Here is a 17,249-nt window from a genome sequence, read left to right on the forward strand (position 1 = left end):
GGGGTCGTGTCTCCCTCTCTTGACCTTATCAACCTTTCTCTCTCCCTGCACTCAGCTCCCCTCCTTCTAGACTTACATCTTAAAGAGGGAACAACACAGACATGCAGGCAAATTGCAGTAGAATGTGTCATAGTGTTTTAATGCATGCCGCCCATGCAAATGTAACTTTTAGGAAGGAGGGGTTTTTGGTATGAGGTATTTTTTTTTCTCAATGGAAAAGATGTGAGTCAAGATGTGTCATCTTTTGAAAAAACACACATACAGAAAGGACTTGCTTTCTTCCATCAGTGGTGCTGTATATAAACCCCCAATTTTGTAGTGGTGTGAGTTCACATGCTCACGCACACATACCCACTCAGTCACTCACACTCACTCTCTCTCAGACTTTCTCACAAAGTGAATGAGGAAGTCGGTGTCTTGCCTTGGGTGTGATTTCTACCTCATTGCCGGGGAGCAGGTGAATTAAAAGTGGGACGCTGACCGACAACAGAAGTGGCAATAGAAAGAAAAGAGAGAAAAAGAAAAAAAAACGGGCAATTTCCTGTGATAGCCAAAAAATTCACGAACAAATCAAAAAGCGGCAAGATCAAGAAAAATACAGACAAGAGGGGGAAAAAAACGCCCAAAAACAACCTCAAAAGAGAAAAAAAACTAAATATGAAAAGTAAGTATAACTCTTATTTTATATGGTCTTCCCATCCTTCCCTAAGATGTGTACCTATTTCTGTTTGCTAATTGTTCTTTGCGGTGATGTCACTAGGAAAGTGTCTCTGTTAAATAGGTCCTGATTGAGTTGGTTGAGTTTTAGGCTCTAAGGAAGAAACAGAATGACGACATTTGTTTTTATGAGCCTTAAGGGAATTCCTCTCAGCCCTTATTAGCTTCTGTAGATTGATACTGTATGTTGATATAAGTCTGAAATGTTGTGACTAGAACATCATTATGAAATATGTTTCTATTGCTATATGGTACCCACTATGAAATCATTCATCTCTTCAGTTTCTAAGTAAAAGTCTTACTGGCCAAATAGCACCTCCTGGTGTCAAAAGAAGAAACTTTACCTTCATTGACTTTTCGGATAGAATACATTCAAACTGATCTCTATCTAATTCCTGTCCGGCACTGTATTAAGCCCACACACATAACACATTTTACTTCAATAAAACTAGGACAGTGTAATTAATACTGTATATATATATATGTAGGGAGAAGGAGTGGCTCAGTGAGTAAAGACATTGGCAGACACTGAGATTGTTGCAGGGGAGCCTGGTTTAATTCCCGGTGTCGGCTCCTTGTGACCTTGGGCAAGTCACTTTATCTCCCTGTTCCTCAGGCACCAATAAAACCCCATAGATTGTAAGCTCCATGGGGCAGGGACCTGTGTCTGCAAAATGTAAAGCGATGCGTACAATTAGCAGCGCTATATAAGAACATGCTATTATTATTATGTAGCAGTTTAACACTTCTTTTTTTAAGTCTTTCATTATGGTCAAATGTTTAAAATATTGATGTGCTTGAAATGTCAAATCAAACTTGATTCTATTTAACACCAATTCATCTAAATAATTAGTTTACACATTTGCAGAATTATAAGTAAAAAGGTGATTGGATTATTCATTAAACTGAGATAGTGCCGAGCGGATCAAAATCTCACGGGAACTCTCATATAAGGACTTTATTCTTTATATGCAGAAACAGCCTTTCTGGCTTTTTTCAGACTAAAAATCCTAATAGACTTTGTTGGTTATTTTTGGCTTGGCCTGAAAGTATATACTGTATAGAAGTACTCCCTTAATCAATGGGAGTTTCCGTGCAATAGAGCCCCGATCGGCACTATCACAGATTAATGGGTAACATCAAGCTTCTGTCATGTCAGTGTATGATGTTTAAATCAGCAAGGAAGAAAGCCCAGTAGCCATTGAATATGCTGCCCCAAATTAATTCCTAATCATGAGCTGATATAAATAATCTATTTCAGCAGACTCTCTCCTCCCTACTAAGAATACAAGGAATTTACAGATCATGATAATAACATTTAGTTGAATAAAAACTGGTTTGGTATGAAATCCCCATACTGAATCTGCAGTAAAATCCTGCTGATACAATCTGTTTTTCCTTTCCAACTAATCACCAGATACTTAACCACTTTATCTTATGCACTGTCCTCCGAAAAATATGATCTTCTCTCTCTCTCTCTCTCTCTCTCTCGCTTCAAATCTACTCTTTCTGCAAACCCCTACTTTCCATTCTCTGACATAATCATCTGTACTTGTCTTCTTAATTCTTCTAACAATATGAAATAGTTGCAGTGTTCTTACAGAACGTCTCACAGCTCCCCTTACCGTGTATCACACTGAATTGCAGGGTCCCCGTTAGCTCGGAAAGGCTTAGTTTGGCATGGATGCTTCTCATCTGGCAGGCGTAAAACATTGGGAAACTATTTTCTCTTCTCTTCTGTTTTGTAACCTGCATAGGCATGTTCAAGGGCCAAAGAGCTTCCTGGTGGGTGGGTCGTTTTATTGAGCCAGAGTAAAAATGTTGCCACTGACATGCAAAGGTAGATGTTTGAGAGATAGATAACCGGTCACGTACTGTTTATCTCCCTCGTCTTCTTGTTTTTAAAGCTTTAGTACTTTGTAGTATTACCAGAAGTGGTTTAAAGAAATACTAGGCAACCACCACACAAATGTGAACGTGATGGTAGAGACCACCATGTATTAGATGTGATATTATATACCGTTAATAAAACCTTTTAACTTTAGTCATAGAGGGACTAGTGATGTGTCTCCGGCACTGAAAGAATGACTGTAGCCGGTTGTTCGGAGCATGTTTGCATGTTTTACAGTTCCTCTTTAAAGGGTAGAAATCTTTGACAACATAGTTACTTATGAAAACTATTTTCCATTGAACAGCTCCGTAGACAGAGCATGTTATACAAGTCGTTTTATTTTCGCTGTTACAATTTCATATATTTGATGCTATAAAACGGACTAAATGCAAACTAAAGTTGAAGTGCGATGGCGCTGCGCAGTGCCACGATCGTTCATTTCAAATTCCCCAGTACCTCTATTTCTAGTACCTCTCTTTGTTCTTAAAGAAAGAGGTATTTCATTGCAAAAGAATATTTCCCTTTCTGTTTTTAGAGCAGATCGATTGCATGAACCTTTTTAATTAAAAATACCTCTTACGGCATTAGGGCTAGGATTTCTCACAATCAGGGACAGTGCCACTACTTTTTAAAAACCCTTTTCTGCTAGAGGGGTCTGCAATGCATTGCAGAAAAGGGGTTAAGGCACTAAGGCTGGGATTCATCAAGCCGCGATGTTGGCTATGTCCCACCTCTATCAGATACAGTAGCGATGTGATATTCTGCTTGATGTAGCCTGGCTTTAGTCTACTACATACTTCAGAACGCAGAGATCGTAGAATTGCAACTATATACCTATGTATTTTTTACAAGAACACGGGATTTAATGCACGGTAGAATTATTTGGAGGTTACTGTATCTGCAGATAAAATATCATTTGTGAGCACATTCACGTCTCAGACAGGTCTGCAACCCTGCCTTTCATCTTTATCTCTTAGCATACAATGCTTCTGCTGCGGCTGGGGATTCTGGGTAATGACATGCAAATGAGCACACACTGTCACCTTTTACTTCTTGTCCATTTTAACATGGACCCCTATAAGCCTGTGGCTGTCTGTCTGAGACGTGAATGTGCTTACAAGTGGTATTTGTATTTGCTGCACACTGTGTGGTGTAGGGGGTTTGTAACCTTTTTACTCACTATAACTTATTTAGTGTCAGGGTTATACAGTATCTGCAGAGAACGCTTTACTCTTCCAAAGGAATTCCAGAGGGCACTGAAATTCCTATTTTTTTGTGGTGATTAACAGAACTTATGAAGTTAGTTATTCCAATATCGAATGGCTAAACGCTTTCAAGTTACAGCTCCACTTACTCATTCCAAAAGTGTTTATATTAAACGGGATTCTACCTTCACTTTCTCATTCTGACCACATCATGGTTGTAACATTTTGTGTGTCATAGAAATATTATGTATATAAAAAAAAAAAGTGTTCTGTAGAGAACTAAAAAATAAATAACCATAATCTGCTTTCTATACTGTAGTCTTGATCCCTACTGCACATTTTGCCTTTACTTAGGTATAAGTGCCTAACTAGTTTATAAAGAAAACAATGTCATGTCATCAATCACAGTTCGGAATTCAATTTGCAAAACTGTTCAGTTACATTAAGCTATGAAACAAAAATGAGTTTCAAAGTGTTACATGGCTGAGTGTTCTCATTTTCTTGAAGCTTACTACAGTAGAGAAGCTGTGCAGTGGTACAGGGGTCTTTGACTGAGCCACCTGCGCTGAAGCAGGGATATCCTTAAAACCTGAGCTGTTGGGGGGGTCTTGAGTACTGGAGTTGAGCATCACTGCAATAGTAGTCGATTCAGCACTTTTTCCAAGGTCTGATCATAACTGCTAACCGCTCCCAAACCTCTTCTAAAATCATACTTCAAGTGGCAAGGATGTCTGCTGGATTTTTTTCCAGGGGATGGTAAGTCCACCTAGTGTAATCTCCTCTTCCTCAGCGTCCCTTCACCACAATTCAACTCTAGAAAAAAAAACATCCGTTGGAAGAAAAAAAAGGGAGGTTGGTGAGGGTGGATTGCTGCGTGACTGTTGGAATACCCGTCTCTTGATTATTACATTTGGATATGGGCACCACTCCGCCATTGTTGGAAATCTTGCCACGAGGAGTGGTGACTTTACCTTCCTTCGTTGTATCTCAATTACTCTCCATATCCAAGCCTTTTCGATTCCCCCCATCTCACCTTTCTCCATTCATGCCACCTCTTCCTCTCCCCGTGTTTTCTCTTACTGTACCCATACAGTATGTCACTTCTTCCAAATCACGTACCAATAATTACAGATACAAGACCCCAACAGTTGGGTTGCAATACAACAACGTTTTCTTTATAATGAAGGTTCAAACAGGAGTGACATTCAGTTTAAGTCACAGGATGACTTAAATAATGATTATGACATCAGGGATGTGAACCTGGCTTTAATTTAGTGATACTTGATAGGCTTGACATAAACTCACAACAACTCACTCACATATTCATTCACTTGCATACAGGCATACCCCGCTTTAAGTACACTCACTTTAAGTACACTCGCGAGTAAGTACATATCGCCCAATAGGCAAACGGTAGCTCACGCATGCGCCTGTCAGCACGTCCTGAACAGCAATACCGGCTCCCTACCTGTACCGAAGCTGTGCGCAAGCGGGGAGACTATAGAGCCTGTTACACATGCGTTATTTACATCAGTTCTGCACATATATGATGATTGCAGTACAGTACATGCATCGATAAGTGGAAAAAGGTAGTGCTTCACTTTAAGTACATTTTCGCTTTACATACATGCTCCGGTCCCATTGCGTACGTTAATGCGGGGTATGCCTGTATACATTTAGATACTGAAACATCCAGAAAATTCCCTCATATATGCATAGTCTCTGACATACACAAACAGCACAATGCGTCCTGAAATCTTGCACTCTTTTTAACCACAAGTTAACTATTAAAGCTGCAGTTCAGTCAATATCCTGCATGTGTGTTTTTTGTAATAAATCAGTTCTGTAGTAAGAAAAAATACTTGTAGCATTTTCTGTTTTAAAAACAACAACTTTGAAAGACCAATTTTCTTGTATTCTATTTTAACAAGCATGCTTGTTCCTATAGCAACGATTTACATTCCCCATATTTAAAGATGTCGCCAAACTTTGCCGATCAATAGACGGAGAACGAATTGACCGGCAGCTATGCAGTTCTTTAGGTAATTAGAGATTGCCCACATGAAACTATTAAAGTAAAAAAAAAAAAAAGACTGAACTGCAGCTTTAAAGGTATCACTTCTACCTTACTTTTGATTATCTCTTGTATACATTTTACTCTTAATTCCTTTCGCCCCCACTCTCTTGTACTTGACATTTTTATTTCACCCTCTGTTCCTCTTTTCATCGTCTCTGCCTCTTTTCCTCCCTTTTCGCCAAAACTCTGTCTCTATCTCTGCCTTCTCAGTCTCACCTGACACATTCTTCCTCCCTATCACATACTGTACCTTTCAAGAGAAGAGCATGCAGGTCCTTCAGAGAGGGACAGGAAACATGTTCTTGTCCTGCAGCTGCAAGAGGTGGAGCCCACCACTGCAAACTGAAACTACCTCACTACTGTACCTCCCACTACTCAACACTCACAGTGCATCTTACATGGAACATGCAGCATTTTCCCTTCACCCAGAAGTGTGAGCTGCACAGTGAGAGCAGGTTTTCTCCTGCAGCCATGACTACTTGGGGGTATTCCACAGACACCACACAACCCTTCTTATACAAACTCTGTCTCCTGAATAAGCCTTGATATATGTTGAGACTTGGCTGCTCTTTTTAGCCTTCATTAGTTCCATAGACTTTTATAGAGTCTCACTGATATAATTTAGCATGTTTCCATTCCAATGACATGTTTGTCCCCCAAACCACCAAAATTTCAGCCCCTGGAAGATGACATGTGTACAACGTTCCTCCTCAGCCGCAATCACGGAAAAGTTGCACAGTGAAGAACACTTTTCTGTATCCCCAGGAAAGAGGATGTCCCCTAGACAGGATTTTTTGGGGTTAGGGATGTGCTTCCCCTCGCCCCCGCTCACTACTCCCTTATTCTTTAGATCAGACTTCCATGTCCAGATATAGCCTAAGCAAAGAAAAAGGTCTTTATCGGAAATACAATACATAACACAGCTTTATATAGGGAAGAATGGCGAGTGTGGTGAGGGTGGAGGCATGACGCAGGCGTTTCCCCCATAAAAGTAGCCTTGCATCTTTCAGGAATTTATGCATTAAAAGCCCTTTCTTGGAATTCTGTCCCAACTTTCAGATCTCCACATTTACGAATATTGAAAACTTATCTTTCCCTATAATGAATCAATAACAAAAAGTGTGTATGTATGTATGTGTGTGTGTCTATATATATATATATATATATATGCAAATATAGCTGTATGGTCATCTGCATGTCTTAGGCAGGTCTGCAACCCCACCTTTCCCCATTATCACCCAGCATACAGCACTTCCACTGCAGCAAGGGATTCTGGGAAATGACATGCAAATGAGCACACAGTGTCACTTTTTGCCTCAATAACCATTTTTAACATGGTTCCCTATAGGCTTAAGCTTGCTGCATGGTCACAGCTTTGAGCACAGCCAGGGTATATATATATATTAGAAAATCTGCAGCACTCCCCAAGTACTGTATAAGCAAAAGGAGATTTATTCGCCACATATGGCAATCACACGTATGAGGAGCAACGTTTCGGACCTTTCTCAAGCTCAGAGTTGGCGGATTTTCTACATTTTCTGGACTTGCTGGAGTGCCCTGTCCTCCCGCCGGCACCCCTTCTGCTGATAAGTATATCCTTCATTTTATATACTAGTGTGCACCAGACATCTCTCTATATATACATCTATATATACACACATACCTGTATATAGATATACACACATACATATATCTATATCTATACACACACACACACACACATATATCCATTCACACATTGGCTGAGGGTAAATATGTAAGAAGAGACAAAGCACTTTTTGGAAATCGGCTCTTAAAAATAAGATTTGTATATACCTTGCCCTGCAGTACTTCAACAGGGGCTGCTGAAAATAGAGACCAATAGGTCACTCAGAAATCCGGATGAAAAACACTGGGTTCCTGTCCATTATATAAGTGTGCGTGTGTTTTACAGCTGGTAACGGCCATCGTCCTAGTGTGGGATTTACCTACAGTGCCTGTGTTGATCTCCTGTTTCACTTCTTTTTTGGAACGGTTTGCGGCTTAATGGTGATATTTAGGATTGTTTCTGTTTCCACTGAGCAGAGCACACTGTACTTGTACAGTGCACAAAGGGAAAAGGCATAGAGGTGTGTCACCCAGCTACATGCTCTGATTTGCTGAAAGACCACTAATGCCTTCCAGTGCAGGCTCTTCTAAGCCTTGAACGTAGTGACTTACTAAAAGTAGTGGTACTGTGTGTGATTGGGGAACAAACATCGACATCGGGGCAAATCTCTTTGGACTGATTTAAAAAAAATGTAAGCAATATTTATTCTGTCAAAATATGAAGTGGGAGAGGTTTTTAAAAAAAAAAATTAATTCCTTCCTTTAAAAAGAAAGTGAAATTGGAAGATTGTAAACAAAAGGTTGTATCTGTGAATTAGTAATCGCCCTGTTTTTCCTAGTTATTATAGGAGCTGCTTCTGATCATGGTTATCATGGTTTTGTTCCAAAGTATCATGTTCTCAGTTACACGTTTCCCCCGTTTTTAGCTGGTGGGGAAACAAAAGAACAAAACAGAAAGATTCCCAGTCACTAAACAATTGCCATTGCTATTGTCCATTTCACTTGCAGTGTTCTCGTTTTCAATAAAGAGTACGAAGAAAATGTCAGTGATTTTTAATTCTATATCTATCTCTTTGACTCTACAGTAGGTCAGCTGTGTGCTAGAGATGCATCATCTATTTATTATTATATGTTATCCCACCAAACCAAATTGCTAAGTTTCCTATGTATGGAAACACAATACCATATCATACAGGCGACTTGGAATCAGCTGGCAGGTACTCTATGAACTCCTTTGTTACGGAGTTTTCTGCTGCTTACCTGCATATGATGGCATAAAAGAGTCCCTCTTGCGTCCCGTTAGTGGGCAATATGATTGTGTGATAGAGACAACATTTGAAAGATTATTTCAGGGAGATTTGGTATAAAAATATGGGAGATTTCAAAAACCTCCAATGCCTTATATAGGTATGAGGAACATATTTTCAGGGAGACGCTAAACATTCAGGAAGAGTTTGTCAATACGGTCAATGCATTACTATATTACAGCACCTTACTGCAGTTTCGGAGACTTCTGACATTTTGCTCGGTGAAAATATGCAATGTCTTGTCATTAGCTGAGCAATTCAATTAGCATTCAGGCATGAAACAAGGAATGTACACTATTACTAAAAATTAGTCGTTTTCAAGAGTTACCCATGTGAAAGAAAACTATTTGGGGCTAAAACTATTAAAAATGGCAATCACTGTGGTGGTCTGAAAATTATTTGACAACTCAGTCCTGATCACTAGTGTTTAGCGTACCTTCTTCAGTTATGTATGATCCAATTACTAGCCCCTAGCACAAGAAGCTGCAGGAGTTTCACATTGCTTTACATTTGTTAACATACTTTTTATAAAAAATATTTAATCTAAAATATCCCCAGCTATTCAATTTATCTAATTTCAAGAATTCCTTGTTGACATTCAAAGCACTACATGACCAGGGTTCCAGATATCTGAAAGAGCTTCTAGTTCCTAAAATTCCCATTTGATCACTTCAAACTGCAGATGAAGGACTCCTAACAGTTCCCAGAATCTCTGTGACTTCCTTTGGGGCCCAAGCTTTTAGCCACACTGCTCCTACTCTTTGGAACAGTCTGTCTCGTTCGGTTTGAGAGGCCCTCCCCCTCTGGGAATCTACCAAAACAGGCTCAGGCTAAACCTGTACATAATACTGCGCTCCTCCCTATAGAAGTTTGCTGCTGGTAAAAAGATAGGCCTTACATATAGAAAAACAAAAAGAACAATTCCTGCGCTTCTACTAATTAGGCTAAAATAAAATAGTGATCTCATGAATAAGGGTTATTTAGTTAAACCCTTTGGCCAAAGCGTTATAAGCCTGCAGCTTCATTAGTAGGAGTGCAGGAATCGTTCTTTTTGTTCAGGCTAAACCTACCAGCTATTTAATTAATGAGTCACAACCTGTCCGGCCTTTAATAACTACAGTACAGTCCCATCCTGTATTGTATCTTTATTTATGTTTGGTCTCTTTCATAACCTGACATGTTTTCTTCTTTTTCCTTTTTGTAACTGTGAAGTGCTTTGAGTCCCATTGAGAGAAAAGCGCTATATAAATAAAGTTATTATTATCATTTATTTATTATATGAAATTAAAAATAGTAGGGAATGTTGTATGCTTTTACTATTCCAATATATGCTTATAAGTGGGACTGTCCCAGTTATACTCAACAATGGACAATGTTACCGTGAACACCCTGATATAGCAAACGCTTCCTTATCTCAAATTTACTGTAATGTACCGTCAAATCCACAGAGAAAAGAATCTTGTTAAAATGAACAACCGCAGCAGAGAAACAGAACAGGCAGTTGACATTAAAGGTTTACCCACTATTCCACCTTTGTTCACAGATGCATACCGAACATGATTCACAATTGCATCATAAAAAATATATAAGATCCAAGTGATATAAAAATGGGTATGTGCCTTGTTTGCGGAAGCATGACCCCGATACGCGCTACTCACGTTCTGCACACAAATTAAAACCCTAGAGCTACTTCATTAGTCACTTGAGATAAGTAGATTGATGCATATTATTGCAGTTGGGTTTATTATCAGTAGGCAATCTTCTGGTACTTACTGGGACTTCAGGATAAAGGCTCCTAGAGACGCGCTGGTAGGAAGCAGCTCTCTGGAGAGAGAAAAAAGAAATGTTTGTTTGAATTTCAGCACGCTGCAAGCCTGGGTGGCTCCATTTAATGACCGGAAGTCACTACTGCTGTACCTACTTTGGAAATTATATGAATAGATAGCACACAGGGAAAAAAAGCAGCTAAAAGAGTACTGTAGCTTAATGGTAAGAACAGCACATTTAATGCTGGTGAAACCAGTTTGTATCCCGGTGTCAGGTGTCCTTGTGACCTTGGGCTTTAAAAAGTGACCAAGATGAAACTGCGAGACGTTCAGGGAAGGAACTCATTGTGCCTACAAAATGTATGTCCAGAGCTGTGTACATTAGCAGCATTAATAAGAACAAAAAAAATGTATATATAGACACACACACACACACACACACACACACACACACATTACTTGTGAGCACATTTGCATGTCTTAGACAGGTCTGCAACCCTGCTTTTCGCCATTATCACCTAGCATACAGAGCTTCCACTGCAGCAAGGGATTCTGGGAAATGACAAGCAAATGAGCACACAGTGCCACCTTTTGTCCCAGTCCACATTACATGGAGAACCCTTACGCCAATGCATGCTGCTTTAAACACAGCCTGGGATGAGATGCAAAGCCAATAAACCCACTCACAAACTCTGGGTCTCATCAGTATGAGGTTGGTTATACTGGCTTTGCAGTTTGAGACGTATTAGTAGGTCTTCACCACACATTATTAAGGTTATGGTGAGTGAAAAGGTGACTAAAAACCCTCCACCGTATAACACACACACACACACACACACACACACACACACACACACACACACACACACACACACACACACACACACACACACTAAAGAAATTCCTGGGCACTCAATGTTGAACTATATACATAGAAAATCGAAAAAATACGTAACTTTGGAGTCAGGGTGCACGCAGAGGGGCCAGGACCACCATCCAGCTCCAAAAATTGTATAAATAGAGAACAGGCCTGCAGCACTCACTGAAGATAGAAAAAATATTTATTGCATCAATAGAACAGGAACACAAAAACTAGAGCAACGTTTCGGACCTCCTGCTCCTTTTAATCAAGCTCTAGTAGCAGTGTATAGGACACTGCTCCCTTTTGTAGCGATTCAAAGAAGCCTAATTTGGCACCAAAACAACTTCCTAGCTTGCTGGCTATGGTGGCCTCATACAGTATGAGGCCACCATAGCCAGCTTGATAAAGGACCAGGAGGTCCAAAACGTCTCTCTACTTTGTGTGTGTTCCCGTCATATTGATGCAATAAATATTTTTTTCTATCTTCGGTGAGTGCTGCAGGTGTGTATATGTATATATCAGACATCTGCTATGTACAGTGTGTGTGAATATATACACACACACTGTACATATCAAATGTCTGGTTGTGTGTGTGTGTGTGTGTGTACGTACACACACACACACACACACACACACACACACACACACACACACACACACACACACACACACACACACACACACACACACACACACACACACACGTGCTTAGTGTACACAGCCATAAGGAATGTCAGAGACATGCATAATCTAAAACAAGTCAGTTGTGCGATGTCTGTTTGACCCATCTCTCTACTTATGGTACTGATATATTCGAGTTTTTTGTTCTTTATTGTTATAGAAGTGCCCGTAGCATTGTTGATGTATAATTTGCTTGTTTTGGGGTCTGTTTAGAGGACCTTGATGCATTACGAAGAAAACCCATCTCCCCACAATAGAGTACGTGTTCTGATATCATTAACTTTTTACGTGGTAGACAGAAGCTCAATGCAATATATACAGTTGTATGGAAATAGTGAACAATGTTAGTTAGAATAAATAGAATAACTTTATAGAGTGCATTGTCATAGAAACCATTAGTGTTTTTGTACCATATTATATGATGTGTGAATGTGTTCTATAGATGCCCTCATGTGGGCAGACAAGGAAATGCTATAAGAATGCAGGTAAAAAACGGCAGTGCTGAGCAAGTCTCAGTATTTTTCTGCCTCATTTTGCAGCAGACAGCTGCTTCGTGCTACAGTACATACCCACAGCAATCATTAAATAAATCCAAAAGTCTGCAAAGCTGGGCTAAGCATATATTTCTGATCCGCCCACCCCACCACACAGTGATTTCACCTAGGCTGTGAACTTCCTTATAAAAGCGTTCATTATACCAGGAGATTAACTATCACAGTACTCACTGTAATAAAGGATTCACTTGAACAGCGCAGGCAACTGGCCTATGGCAGAGTGCTTAGCAGCAGACTAACTGTCTCTCCTAGTGGAAGAACATCAAGCGTTCCAATAAGTATTCGGCTTGGGTGGAAAAAGAATGGCCCATTCAGTGGCACCTCTCTCTAAATGCCCTTTTCCTCGCTCTTAACAGTCCTCTTTCCATAAAATATTTGACTTCGCCCAGCCTCGCCTCCCTGGAAAGCCTGAGCATCATCAGTGTTTCCGAATTCCACTTCAGCCTCTCTCTCTCCTTTTTTTCCCCTTCTTTACATCGCCTTACCTTCTTTTACGGCTTGGAGGAATTGCTATGGCGACTTGGGAGAGGTTGGACGTTCTCACATGGCAAAAAAATAAATAAAATTGGCCGCCTCTGCACTGAAAGCAAAACCCATTCACCGGTCAACCTCGCCCTGCCTAATGATGTCCTCATGGGTTTATTCTAATAGGTACACTGACTGCCGGCCTGACCGAGGCACCTCTCTGCCAGCTCTCAGGCTGAAGGGAGCGGGCGCTGTTTTATCCTAGCTCTCCGTAACAGAGGCACACCTTTCTACAATACCATATCGGGCCACTTAAGGTTGCTGAATATCCATTGGTGACCTGCTGGTCTCATAACTTCCTCCTGGTAAAACTCTGTGGGGATAATGCACAATGTATATTTACGCAGATGTAACCAGGAAATCATTTTGTTATCGAGTGTAGTGCATTTTCATAAATATTTTGCAAATGAAGCATTTCAAATTGACATTCTGCTATACAATAATATATATATATATATATATATATATATATATATATATATATATCTCAAATGGAAATATTACTGTGTGCTCATTTGCCTGTGGGTGGATTTACTGGCTATGCATCTTAACCCAGGCTGTGCTCAAAGCTGTGAAATGCAGGAAGCATAAGCTTACAGGGGACCATGTTATGTGGTTTTGAAGCAAAAGGTGGCACTGTGTTCTCATTTGCATGTCATTTCCCATAATCCCTTGCTACAGTGAAAGCGCTGTGTGCTGGGCGATAATGGTGGAAGGCAGGGTTGCAGACCTGTCTAAGACATGTAAATGAGCATACTGTAATATTTCCATTTGCTATATGCTTTACTGTGGAGGTTTTGTGTCACTTTTTTGTACCCACCATAACTTAAGAGTGTGTGTGTATATGTGTGTATGTGTGTATGTGTGTACAGTATGTGTTTATATGTGTGTATGTGTATATCATATGTGTATATGTGTGTATGTGTATAGTTTTATTTATTTTAAATAGAATGGTAAAACATTATAAATTGTCCCCACAAAGAGCATCCAATCTAATTGTCAGTACCTGGGGTACAAATAGACAAGTTGATTTAACTTGTTCAATGTCTTTCACATCACCCAGAGCCAGTCTCCTGTGATTTATGAAATATGCTTCATTAAGTTTGATTATAACACACATATTACAAATGCATTTCTGGAAACATCTGTTTCTTACTATGTTCAATGAATTACAGGTGCATCCAGCTTTAGGTTCACATACATTTCTCATAGCAGTTTTCCACTTACATTTGTACTCAGTGTATTTTCTTTGTCTTCTACAAGGAACATCATATACCTATTGGATTATTTGATGACATTTCGAATGCCAGTGTGCATCAGTGCCAAGTGGTGTTTATGCAACATCTTAAGTGCAGATGAAACAAAACAGATTATAATTATGGATTCTATATATAGCAGATAAGGAGTGGGGTGTAAATCTGGTGTTGGCACTTTCTACTGTAAATTACAAAGTGCATTACAATAAGGAAAACAAAACACCGGGATAGGTATATGGAGAATCCAAAATTAGCTGTTGTGTTTTAAGCCATTCAGTGTGTGAGGGGCATCACTGCATTGTATATGTCAGCACAGGGTGATAAAATCAACAACACCGTTTTACAGGAGTTAAAGGGTATTGTAGTAAGAATTGAACATCCTTAGCTCCAAAGTAGAAAGGATTAGGTTTGAGAGATCGCCATACATGCCTGAAGTCGTATGCCAGTGCTGTGACCCCACACAGTGTTCTATGCTGTAATCCTGACATGCAGAACTGCCTGTCATCCCATTACACAGACCACACACACAGCCTCGCAATGTGCATCTGTATCCTGGCCTTCTGTACCTCCCTGCCGTGCCAGGACCCAACCTCTGCTGTTCACAATCACAGACAACACACACGCTCTTTGTTGGATGGCAGATATTTATAATGATAGAATATTAAAAGTTCTAACTCCAGCCCGGAATAACAACTTTTCATGGTTGTGCATTCGTGTTAACATTAATGGTGCTAGCCCACTGACATTAAAAATCGAGAGCAAAGCAAACACGTGCCAGTGATTCTGACTGTGTACTCCTGACAGAAATGCAAAGGCATCTTTGATAGACAGGTTTAGTAGCACTTAATAGTTACGATGCCGACATTTTTATGAGGCTCCCGGGACAGAGTTAGTGAGTGGCAGGATGTAATGTAGAGGTAATTGAAATTTAATCCTATTAAGTACTATATGTCAGAATGACAGCAGGGAATATGAAAAACTCTTATTCAACATTATTGGTCTTAGTTTTTCCTATTAGTTTCTAAGTTAACTAGATCAGAACTCTCTCCGGCTGCATGTGTGTCCGTTTCTGAATGCGTAGTTATGGATCACTGACCTATGTCAAGTTTTCTACGGTTTTGGAACCGGATGAAGAACTTGTAACGTTTGTAGTTATTCCAGGTCCGACAGCCGTTTTCTTGAGATGGACAACCAGACATCTGACATGTACAGTTAATCTCAATGAATAAATAATATAGTCAACATTTTAAAGTTCAAGCGCCAGTTAAACGCAATTCAAACTCTACATTAGTTATCAAACAGATGCCGAAAAAACCTACTGTACAATACACAGCAAGACATTTGGCAAACAAGAACCATACATCATATGTATGTGCATCACAGATAATCGGGCTCCGAGACCTCAGACACTTAAGTAATTATTTCCTTCCTTATCAGTCCCATCGCACACTGTGAAATATTGTGGTTAGGTTACATTCTGTAACGTTATCTGTGATTTAATGGCAAACAAGAAATGAGTGGCGGGTTAAGTATCAAAGTCTCCTGCCGGCAAAACTGGGGAAACAAACTGCACCAGACGTATCCACGAATAAGGTCCCATAGGATAGAATGTGAGGGTTTTTTTTGCTTTGATAATGCAGTGAATTTTTATGCTCTAGTTTTGCAAGGGGAAAATTTCGATAAATAACCACAAGTTATAACCACAAGGAATGGCAGGGTTGCAGACCCTATATAAATATATATATATATATATATATCCTCTGACGAAGTACGCAGTCACGGACGAAACGCGTAGGGGTGACGTCAGTTGAGTCTCGCGGTACTTCCGCGTCACTATTGGAGAGACTTCCATTGAACTTTTTAGGAGCCTATTGATTGCCTGTTGTCTGGCGGAGGACCCTGCGGTTAAGCCTGGACTGTGCCATTGACCATCTAGCACAAGCTGTCTATGCTATGAGAGGCGCCATCTGCCCAGTGTGATCGCAGTGAGTTGGTTGTGTCCCCATAATCCATCTACCGGCTGGGCATTCGAGGCTCCTTAAAGATACCTTTTACTGTATGTGAACATTGCATATTTATTTCTTGTAAATGTGCATTGCCAACCACCTATTATTATAAATAAATATTCATCTTCCTACTGTGAAGATAATGCATTAGGGGGTGCGCTTTTATCTTTTCTTTTTCACATGTATGTATGTATATATATATATATATATATATATATATATATATTCTGCAACCCTGCCATTCCCCATTATCCCCAGCATACAGTGCTTCCACTGCAGCAAGGGATTCTTGGAAATGACATGCAAATGAGCACACGTGTCACCTTTTGTCTGAAAAACCATTGTTACATGGAGCCCATATAAGCTAATGCTTGCTGTTAACACAGCTTTAAAGCACAGCATGGGAATCAGATGCAAAGCCAGAGAAACCATTCACAGACATGTTTCAACCTTAATGGGTATCATCAGTGTGAAGTTGGTTGTACTGCTGGCTTTGCATTTTCAAGACTGTAGGGTTTACCATCACGTTTTAAGTTATGGTGGGTGAAAATATATTTCTGCCTTCTCTAATTTTTCCAACATCTTCATTTTAACTACCTTCTTTGGCTCATCTGTATCAATGGTGGGAAGGAACACTGAGGAAACTGCAAGTAAAATCTGCAAACATTATGGGACAGAAGCACTTGGCCAAGGTGTGCATCATAAAAGCTTTTCAATAGAAAGTGAGAACAGACAAAACATGTTTTTTAACATAGTGTGTAAGGGGCAGTAATCTTTTGTGGCACACTACCAAACATGACATACTGTAGGTGTTG

The sequence above is a fragment of the Ascaphus truei genome, chromosome 6 (genome assembly GCF_040206685.1).
Source record: "Ascaphus truei isolate aAscTru1 chromosome 6, aAscTru1.hap1, whole genome shotgun sequence".
Lineage (NCBI taxonomy): Eukaryota > Metazoa > Chordata > Amphibia > Anura > Ascaphidae > Ascaphus > Ascaphus truei.